Raw genomic sequence first — 10,942 nt, forward strand, 5'->3', positions numbered from 1 at the left:
TTTTTTTTGTAATCTCCCTCTGGTAGAGTTCTGATTATCAAGCCAAATGGGTACTGTCTGCAAGTTTGGGTGTTGTTGTGCATCTCCCCTCATTTCATATCAGCTGGATGCTTCACGCTCAGCTTTAGCCATCTGTGGTTATGTCCTTGTCCATGGGCTCCAGTAGCCTCATGTCTCACTACACTTTGGACCAACCAGACCTTCCTCTTCTCTCTTTCATTTCCAGGTCAATGGGAGTCAATGGACTGTGGTTAAACTCAGCCCATTTCTTCATTGATGCCTTTCCCGCTCTTCCACTCATCAGTAGACCAATGTGGTCACCAGCAAGCTTACATGCCTGCCCATGTGTTCCCTTTGAGTTTCAGTCTTAGAGGGAAGTTTGTCCTGAAGGCACTTGATTGCTTGCCTTGATGTCTTCCTGGCAAACAGCTTGCTTATTCATGTAGTAGCCAGTCATGCTGACATTTTTGTTTTGGGTTTTTCCTGATGATCTTTCTTTGAAGATGTATCTTCTATTGCTCTAGCTGCTCCAGACTGGTCTGCTTGTCCTTGCTAGTGGGGGCATCTCACCTCATAAGGTTCTGAATGAGACTCAGGATTCCACCTAAGGTCCTATACTCTCAAAGGGTTTGCAAGAGGTCTATTTCACTGGGCACGTTCTAGAACCCTTTTAGGTATTCCAATCAGTTATAGGCTGAACACAGACTTACGAGTTTTCTGTAATCATATTTCCCAACATTCCTTTCTACCCCACTCAAGTGTTTATTTTACAATAGTAAGCAAGGGAAATCAATATTCATAAGACAGTCAAGCATCTTAGTATTATTTCCCCTCTTCAAACTATGCCTGAATCCCTGTATCACAGAGCCCTGTTGTTCCAAGGTTGAGCATGCATCATTATTTACCTCTGTCCCACTTAGCCCATGCAAACCTGTCTCAGTGTTCCCCTATCTATCTTTTTCTTCCACCTCTGCCCGTTTTTGTATTACCCTCCCCAACATCTGAACTAAACCCCCCACCCCAACCCCACTGTTGTGGTTACCTTATATTCCATTAACTCTTCCCTCCATTTAAGACAGTCTATTTTTTCCAGTAATCTACCTGACCTTCCCACCACCTGGATCTCTGTTCCTGTGTGTTTACCTTCTTTCACATTGTAATTGTTTTGATCATAGACTGACCTCCCAGATCTTCTGTTCTTATAATTTTATTCTGTTATTGACTCTTCCATTTGTCGATCGAGTTCAGGGTAATGCTGCCATGTATGCTCTGGTTTTTGTCTGTTCTTGTTGGTTCTCAGTCCACAGAACTTCCTTTAGGATGTTTTTCATAGCAAGGTTGGCTTTGGCAAAATTCTTTAGCTTCTGTTTATCCTGGAATGTTTTGATTACACCATCGTATTTGATTGACAGCTTTGCTGGGTAGAGGATTCTTGGGAGGCACTTTTTTTCTTTCAGGGTTTTATATATGTCTCCCCATTGCCTTCTTGTCTGCATGGTTTCTGCTGAGAGATCTGAGCTTAATCTGCTTTGCTTGCCTTTGTATGTTACAGTTCTCTTTTCACTAGCTGCTTTCAGGATTCTGTTCTTATCTTTGATTTTGGAGAGCTTGATTATTATATTATATGTCTTGGTGATTGTCTTTTAGGGTCTATCCTTCCTGGGGCTCATTGAGCTTCTTGAATGCTTATCTTTTCATTTTTCAGGATGCTAGGAAAATTTTCTTCCAGAAGCTCTTCAAATATCTCCTCTGTGGACTTGTGTGATTGTTCCTGTTCCGGAATGCTGATAATTCTTAAGTTATTCCTCTTCGTGTTGTCCAACATGAATCTTAGGCCTTCTTCAGATTTTTTTTTATCCTTTTTTGTGTTTGCTCTTCTATCTTAGTAGTGTTGAGAGATTTATCTTCTAGCTCACTAGTTCTGGCTTCTATCTCTTCAGTTCTACTCCTTTGCCCTTTCAGTGTATTGTCCATTTTTGATATTCTATTATTATTCATTTGGAACTCTTTCTGTAGGTTTTGAATTGTTTCTAATGCTTTATCTATTTTAATTGATTGTTCCTGTAGTGCTTTCTTGACTTCTTCCTTATTTTTCTCAACTCCATTGTATAGTGTTTTGATACATTTTATAATAATTTTTCTGAATTCCTTCTCAGGCATTTCCAAAGCCTGCCCATCTTCCAGTATGGAGTGTAGGTCCACTTCCAGCTCATTTTCCTCAGTCACTTTATCTCGTTTCTGGACATGTGCTGATATGGTCATCTGCTTCTGTTTTTTGGGAATATTCAGGAGTTATCTGTGGCCTTAATACTTAGATGGGTGTGTATTTTGGTGTTTTTTATGCTTTCTGATTGCCTCCGGGTAGATGTAATCAGGAGATGGGCTTCCCTTTTCACTCTTCTTCCTGAGAAATTTCAAGATGCCACTATTGGTCATTGTGACATAACTCAGGATTTAATTTTTGGCCTGTTTCCTTTTTAGTCTGCCTGTCCCACTCCACAATCCTGTTCAGGCCTTTTTCCTAGTGATAAACAGTTCAGGGCCAGTTGTGGCCATTTTGCGCTGTCATTTGGTTTTAAGTGGAAACTGTCACTTTAAATTTTAAAGAGATCTGTGCGCATGCGTAGTAGAAACCTCTGGGGCTGGGTAAGTCAGTCCACTCACTTAGGCACCCCCTCTAGACACCAGAATGGAGGTGCACAGACAGACAGCGAGAGACCAATGAACTGATATATAAAAAAAGAAAAGAATGTCCACACCTTTATCTCTGAGGTTCTGTCAGGCATTCGTGGCTGCTCTGATCCTTCCCCCGCTTGGTCTCACCCAAGATGGCGGCTCCGGGAGCAGCTGAGCATCTTGAATTAGACAGCAATGGATTTCTTGCTTCTGCTACAAATTCCCCTAGCTCTAAGCCTTCCAAGCTTCTAAGTATTCCTTTATATGTGGAACAGAGTTCTGGGACCATCCCCTGAGCCTGCTTGGTCTGGTAGTCTGTGTTGTTGCTGATGGAGCTCCTCACTGCACTTCCACCCTCTCCGCCTTCTTGTTTGTTCTCCTGGTTGGTGTGTTTTTAAAGATCGAGCCAAGAAGAATGTGGTGCTGTGGGATAAAGCACTGGACCACAAGGTCGGTTTGAACCACAAAGTCTGCAGTTCAAGCTCACCAGCCACTCCTTGGAAATCCTATTCAGAGTTGCTATGAGTCCGAACCAACTTGACAGTGCCTAACAAAAACAGCAAAATTGATGTTAAGGAACCCTGGTGGTACAGTGGATTAAGCACTGGGCTAACTGAAAGGTCAGCAATTCGAACCCACCAGCTGCTCTGTTGGAGACTGATGAGATTTCTGGTGTCAGACACACTACGGAGCAGTCTACTGTGTCCTACAGGAACGGTCAGTCGGCATCAACTCAGCAGCTGAGGGTTGGTGGGAAAGCTGTCATTAGAAAATACCACAAATAGGAGACTTATAAAAATGGAAACTCATTGTCTTACAGTTTTGGAGGCCATGTTGATTCCTTCTAAGGGTTCAGGAGAGAAACTGCTTCTTGCTTCTGGCCCGGCTTCTGGTAGCTCCAGGTGTGCGTGGTGTGCAGCTGCAGCTTCACACAGCCTCCCTCCTCTGCCTCCTGGCATCTCTGTATCCTTTTATCAGGATGAAGACCCACCTCTGCTAACCTAACTGATAACATCTTGAAAACAAGATCACATTCACAAATATCAGGAGTTAAACTTCAACATCTCTTTTTGGGGAGGTTAGAATTCAATCCATAATGAGGATTTGGGGATGAACTGGGCTCCCTGCCCTCGAGAGGTTCATGGTTCCCTGAGACTTTATCAAACACCACCAAGGAGCCTCCTCATTGCCAAGATGATTGTAGAAGTAAGGCCTTCAATATTTCGTTTTGGGGCTTCCCCCAGCAAGAAAACCAAATTTAATCTCTGAAGCAAACCTTCACCTCCAGGGCACTGCTGGTGGAGGCAGGGATTAGACAAGATTTGCAGGACCGTGTTGACTACCAATTTTTATGCTTTCCATAAATTAATTACAGAGGCAAAGCTGGAGAGGAAGGCTGGAGGCAGGGCTTGGGGCAGCTCCTCCTAGACAGCTGGGCTGCTGGCTTCGATACCTTGAGGGCTCTGAGAGGCTGGTGGGACCCCAGATTTCTGTCTAGAATTTGCTGTTCTTGATCCCTGTGGTTTAAGTATCTCCAATACTAGGAAAGGCTTTCAGAGCCACACAGGGATTTGGTCTTTATCCTGAGGGCAGTGGGAAGCCATAGAAAGTGGCAAATAGGAGAGGGACAGGCAAAATTTTGGGGGGGCAGGGACAGATTTACTCTTTAGGGGGAACCTTCTAGCAAATTCAGGAGGTTAGACTGGAGCCCAATGGCACAGGTAGGACCTTGATGGAGGGAGGAGAGATGGAGAATGGAGATCACTGAAAGGGCTGGAGATTGTCACAATGCAGATTCACCTCACTGGGCTGCCCCCTGCGGCCCGGGTCTGTTATCTACCTCCCCCTGGACCCTAGGATGCAGTCTCCTGGGCCTAGGCTAGGCCAGTGACTCATTTCTGAACGGTTTTGGTGAACAAGAAATTCTGCCTTTCACCTGAACTGCATGTCCCTCATCATCAGTTCCAGGTCTGGGTTCCAAACAGCAGCAGATGAAAGAGGGGATTTTTATGGGACTTTTGTGGAAATAGCTGAGTGAATTTTGCCTCTGGGTTTTGGGGAACCAACTCCCCCTTGGGGTTTCTGCCCTCTCCTACAGTCAGGAATTGGGCCTTGGTCCTGATCCAGGTGGGAAAAGGCTCCTGTGAAATTCCAGCAATGTATCCGTGCCCCCATTGGAAAACCTGCACACTTTGCCTTTTAATCACAAGACAGGACCCAGTTCCGCCTCCTCCAGGAAGCTGTACTGGCCCAGGTGTTCCTGGATCTGGTTAACGGAGGCCCAGTTCCCATGCCTGAGCTGTAGCTCACACTGCTGAACACCTGTAGGATCAGACTGAAGCTCCTATCTGCAAATACCCATAAACCCATTTGCCATTAAGTGGATTCCGAATCACAGGGACCCTATAGCCCCCAAGTGGTCCCAAGGTTGTAACTTTTATAGACGCAGACTGACACATCTTTCTCCCATGGTGGGTCAAACGGTCATGCTTTCAGTTAGCAGTTGAGCGCTTAGACCACAACACCACCAGGACTCCCCTCCCCTCTGCAGGGTGGTCTGAAATCTCGCTAGTGTTTGACTTCCTCTCTTTCCCTATTTCCTCCTTTAGTCCTCCTTAAGAAAGGGATTGCGTCCTTAATACAAAACCTGCCCACTGCAGCTCATAAGGACCCAATATAGGGTTTCTGAGGCAGTAAATCTTGATGGGAGCAGAAAACATTCTCTTTCCCCTGCTTCCTAATACAAGGAGGGGCTTTTAAAAGTTCATGGAAAATGGAATTAAAAGATAATGGAAAATTTCCACGAACTTTTTGAAACTCCCTTGTAAAGTCATTTGCTTCAAGACGCAGCTTCCCAGCTCCTGCTTGTGCAGGTTCCTCTTCTTAAACCAGCCTCCTTGACAAGATAGAATGATGTCTCCCAGGCCCAGTGGAAACAACCTTGCTCTGAGACCCAGATGGTTCCCTGGACAGGTCTTCTCTGCTGGCTCCCTGTCCAATCCCAGCTCAGGTCCCCTCCACTTGGCTCTACCCACCACATGCACAGCTCCGTCTGCACAAGGAATTGTATTGCCGTTCGGGCTTGACCTGCCTGCCCTGCCCTCACCTTCTCTCTGGGCTCTGTGGCTCCATCTGCACAATGGGGCATTGAGTTCTGTATCCCTGCTGCTCCACGCCCCGCCCCATGGCAGCTGAGTGAGTTCTTTGAAAAAAGAGGAGCCTGGTTCGTTTAGGAATGAAGAGGTGTGCCTCAACTCACAGAATCCAATATCCTTGCTCATTACTAAACCCCTGCTCTGCTCTGAGAAGGATTAAGGAACTGCTCTGGTAAAAATTCCCAGCAGAAATCACATGCTCCCCACCACAGAATCAGATCACAGTAATCTTCTCATAGTGGTCTCTGCTGAAGCACATTTAGGTGGGTGCATGCCAGCACAGGCAGCCTGGCATCTGGGGAATCAGCCCCTGCCTGGCAGAAAAGTGTCAGCTTTCAGATACACATGCAGGCAAGCTACTGGGATGACCCTGTAGAGGAGGGTGACGTTGGACAAGAGCTCTGGACGGGCCACTGACCCTACTGACTCAGTTTTCCCAGGTGGCATGTGCTCTTGCAGGATTCCACTCACTCACGGAGAGCATGTTTACGGGGTGCCTCCGTAAAGGCTCATCGAGTACCTTGCCCTTGGTCATGGAGAAAATGGGCAGGTTAGGGGATCGGTGAGGATCAAAGGGAGATTGAACTGCAGACCTCACGCTGCAGCCTGGGCAAGAAGAGGTGCTCCAGTCCACACGATGTAGCCAAAGGAGCTTTTGGAGCAGGGCAGTCAGCAGGTCAAATGCTTGACCTGGGTTTGAGGTCCAGCTGGGATATTGGACAAGTCCTCCTACCTCGCAGTCTCCCTGTTCTCACACTTACTGTGGAGACCCTAACTGTGCTCATTCGCAGGCCTGTTGTGGGGTGAAGATCATAGAGTTTGAAGCTGACACAGACTGATTTCAGTCTGGTGGAGGCATCACCTTCATACCACTGAGTCCCCCTGGCTGGGCCCTTTGCTCCCATGAAAAGCAGCCCCAGTGGCCAAGAAAGGTTTCCTGTCCTAGCTACAGCAGAGGAGAAAGTCTAGGGCTGATCTGGGGTTTGCTGCTGAGCTGGGAAGCCTGGGTAGGTGCCTTGGCAAGTCCAGCTTCCAGGAAACCTATGAGACAGAACCTGCTAGGCTCCTTCCCCATCCCTCACAGCCCTCTCCCACCCCCACATCCACACACACTCACCTCACCCCTGAGGCAGAAATTCATTGGGAATGAAACCCAAACACAGTTTCCGGGAGCTCAGACAGGCCCTTTGCTACCAGACATCAGATGGGAGCCAGAGACCTGGGCTGCCCGGCAGGAACCAGAAGGAAGGCCATGCTGGTCTAGCTTTCTGTACATCACTAGGAAAGGTCCTTCTCCTCTCTGGGCCTCTGTTTCCATATCTGTATTATAGGCAAGTCAGAGATCTCCGAGGTCCTATGACATTCGAAGTCACAGCATCCGCCGTAACCTGCAGCTTGGAGAGGCAGAGCTGGAGCTCAGTATCCTTAAACCTAGGCTGGGCTCTCGGACCAGCAGTGTGGGCAGAGGGGAGCTGTCACATGCTGTCAGACCGTTCCACCCAGTGAGACAGTGATGAGAGACTAAGAGTTCAGAGTTCTGGGAGGTCTTGAACTCCAGCCCCCAGATTTCAGTACATGCCTCCCAACCTGTCTCCCCAAGCATAAACCAGGTGCAAGTAACCCCAACAGGGAGGAGAAAGCCAGTCAGACCATGTAGATTCAAATTCAAATTCTGCCCTTTACCAGCTGTGTGGCGTTGGGCAAGTACTTTATCTGACCAATGTCTCAGTGTTGTCATCTGTAAAATGAAGGTCCTAAAATCTCCCTCAAGGAGCCCTGGTGGCACAATGATTAAGTGCTCAGCTGCTGCTAACTAAAAGGTTGGGGGTTTAAACCTACCAGTTGCTCTTTGGGAGAAAGGACATGGCAATTTGTTTCTGTGAAAATGACAGCCTATGGGGCAGATCTACTCTGTCCTCCTGGGCTGTTATGAGTCAACTCAAACGTCCCCTCACTGGCCTTCGTGAGGATTACATGAGTTTATGTGTGTGAGATGTTGAGATGCCTGGCAAGGTCAATCAGTCAGTAAATGGAAGTTCCCTTTCCTCTCTTGCTTACGTCATAATCTGACGTGCTCACGCTCCACTGCCCAGCTCAGCTGTTATTGGTGGTGGTGTGCGGTGGAGTCCGTCTGACTCATAGCAGTCCTGCATAGGGTTCCCGAGGCTGTACATCTTTACGGGAGCAGAAAGTTTCATCTTTCTCTCACGGAACCGCTGGTAGTTTCAAACTGCTGACCATGAGATTTAGTAGCCCGACTCGTAACCATTACGCTACCAGAGCACCTTTTTACCTGGCCCACACTTTCCAGCCTCAGGCCTTTACTCCTGCTGTTTGTCAGCCAGGAAAGACTTTTCTCCCTGTTTGACTCCCAGCATTCCAAATCCTCCCTTTATTGCTCAGCTCAGATGCTGCCTCCTTCAGGAAAGGTCTCCTCCAAGGATCTCTGTGCCAGCAGATAAGAGCACATACACAGAGACTCTGTCGGGGATAGCTCTGCCCACAACAGCCTCCCCACCTCCTACCTAGGTCAGGCTGTTGTTGTGAAGTGCCGTCGAGTCGATTCCGACCCATAGCGACCTTGTATAGGGTTTCCAAGGAGCAGCTGGTGAGCTTGAACCACCGACCTTGTAATTCAAACGATTTTGCAGTCTGAGGCATTCGCCCACAGCGGTCAGGCTAGGATGGCTTTTTCCCCCACCCCGCAGTACATAAATGTAACCACTAGGTGGTGATAGAATGACAGCGTCCAAGCAGTGATGAGCAATAAGGCAAACCAACCAGGCATTTCTGCATCATTCATGTGTTTATTCAACAGATATTTACTGAGAACTTGCCATGTGCAAGATGGTCAGAGAATAGCATAAACAAAGCAACAAGGGCCCTGCTCTCAAGGAACTTATGTTCTGGAAAAAAAGAAAAGCAAGGGTAAGAGTTGAAAGCTATGTAAAAAATGCCAGGACCCCCTCCCCCCCAACACACACACACACACACACACACACACACACACAGACCTCTGAGTAAACATCTCTTCAGTGAAGGGCAGACCCAGTAGTCATCTATGAAGCTCAGAGACTGGCCATATGGAAAACCATCTAGCCTCTTGTTAGTCATTGTTGGTCCCTGGATCAGCAGCATTGCATCATCTGGGAGCTTATTAGAAATGCTGATGCTCAGGCCTCAGCTTGAGCCGAATGAATCAATATCTGCATTTCAACAATATGGCCAGGTGGTTCATGTGCCCTGGCAAGTAGAAAGCCCTGCTGAGTTCAAGTCAAATCTGGTCACAGCCTATTTTGTCTAACCTCTAAGCTAAGAATGGGTCCTGAACCACCCCCCACACCCAAATAATCTGAAGAAGAAGAATATTTGTGCACATGAAAATTATATGAAATTCAAACTTCAGCATCCACAAATAAAGTTTTATTATATAACACAGCTGTTCCTATTATACCTATTGTCTGCAGCTACTTTTGCACAAAATCGACAGAGTTGAGGACTTGCAACAAGAGACCATATGGCCCCTAAAGCCCCAAATGTTTACTACCTAGTCTTCTCCTGGATCCCTCCTCGTGAGCCTCCCTCACGCATCTGACACTCAACACCTGCGAAACTGGATTCTTTCTCCGCCCCAGCACCTGCAGCCTTCTCCTGGGGTCCCCATCCAAGTGACAGCCACCTCCAGGAGTCCCCTAAGTCAGACACCTGGAAGTGACACATTCCCATCAGGCTTGCAAGATGGGTATGAGCAAGGGTCTGGAGCCAGAGAGTCAAGGCTTGAATCCAAGCTCCGCCTCTTACAAGCTGCACAACTTTAAACGAAATAGATCCTGACTTCACTGTTCTTGGCTTCAACTTCCTCATCTGTAAACCAGGGACAGTAATAGAATGCATCTTTCAGGGTACTGAGAGGTTTAAATTAGTGAGTGAGTAGTCATGTGCAGTTCAGACAGAGTCTGAACTGAGTTGTCAGTTGCCGCACAACAGTAAGGAAAGTTTCCAGATCCTGTGTTATCCTCACAATCACCCCCATATTCAAGTTCATTGTGTTGCTACTGTGACAGTCCATCTCATAAAGGGCCTCCCTCGTCCTCACTGGCCCTCTATTTCACCTCGCTAGTCCTCCTTTTGGTCTTTCCCAATGAGGTGTCCAAAGCCAGTGAGTTGGACAAGTGGGACTTGCCAAGAGTTTCATATCAGCTATTTATTATGATTATTTTTACCCAATGAAGCCCAGGGCAGGCCTCCCCTTCTTTGTTCTCTTCCTTCCTCTTCCTACACTTAACATAATCCCTCCTCCAGGACCCCCAGCAATATGGATCCCGGCTCTGGCTCCCTGCCCACCACCCAGCAGCAATTACTGAGCACAAGCTGTGTGCTTTGTATTTGGGGAGGGACCCATCAACGTGTCATGTCCCCCCCCTGACCTCCGGGGACATGCTTGCGCAGCACCCTTGACTGTCCTGTGTGGGAGGAGCTGGGCTCTAGTGTCACAACAGAGGACTAAGTGACTGGACCATTCCATCCCCCAGACAGCCTGGCCTGGGACAAAAAACATAGCACTTGGTCAATGTTTGCTATATTTCAGAAGTTCTTGAGGTGGCCTAGCAGTGTGGAAAGCAGTCCATGTGAAAGGTATTTATTAATGTTACTCAAGAGAGGGAGGCAGCAGGGTGGAGTCCTGGCCCAGGATTCAGGCAGCTCGGGGCCAGCTCCAGCTTCTCTAGTAACCTGCCAGGCGAACCCAAGCTGGTGATATTACCTCTATGCATGTTTCAGCTTCCTTATCTGCACCCCCAAGATTCAGCTAAAACGGGGCAGAAGAGACTACCAGGTTGGTCTGGGAGCAAGTAACTGAATAGGTCTGGAGCAGAGATGAAGCCAGCAGGAGCAAGCTACAGCCTAGCGCTTTCCACTTCCTAACTCTGGCTTCAATATCTGCCCCCGTGCATGACCAACTGCTGGCCTTGCAGCACTGGGTGTGTTGACATTTGTCAAGTACCCAAATGCGGGGAACTGTTGTAAGCATCATACAGATGGTGATTCATTTCATCCTTTTATCATTCCCACAAGACAGGTACTATTATTATCCCCACTTGACAGAGGAGAAA

This window comes from Chrysochloris asiatica, unplaced genomic scaffold (assembly GCF_000296735.1).
Source record: "Chrysochloris asiatica unplaced genomic scaffold, ChrAsi1.0 scaffold00053, whole genome shotgun sequence".
Classification (NCBI taxonomy): Eukaryota; Metazoa; Chordata; class Mammalia; order Afrosoricida; family Chrysochloridae; genus Chrysochloris; species Chrysochloris asiatica.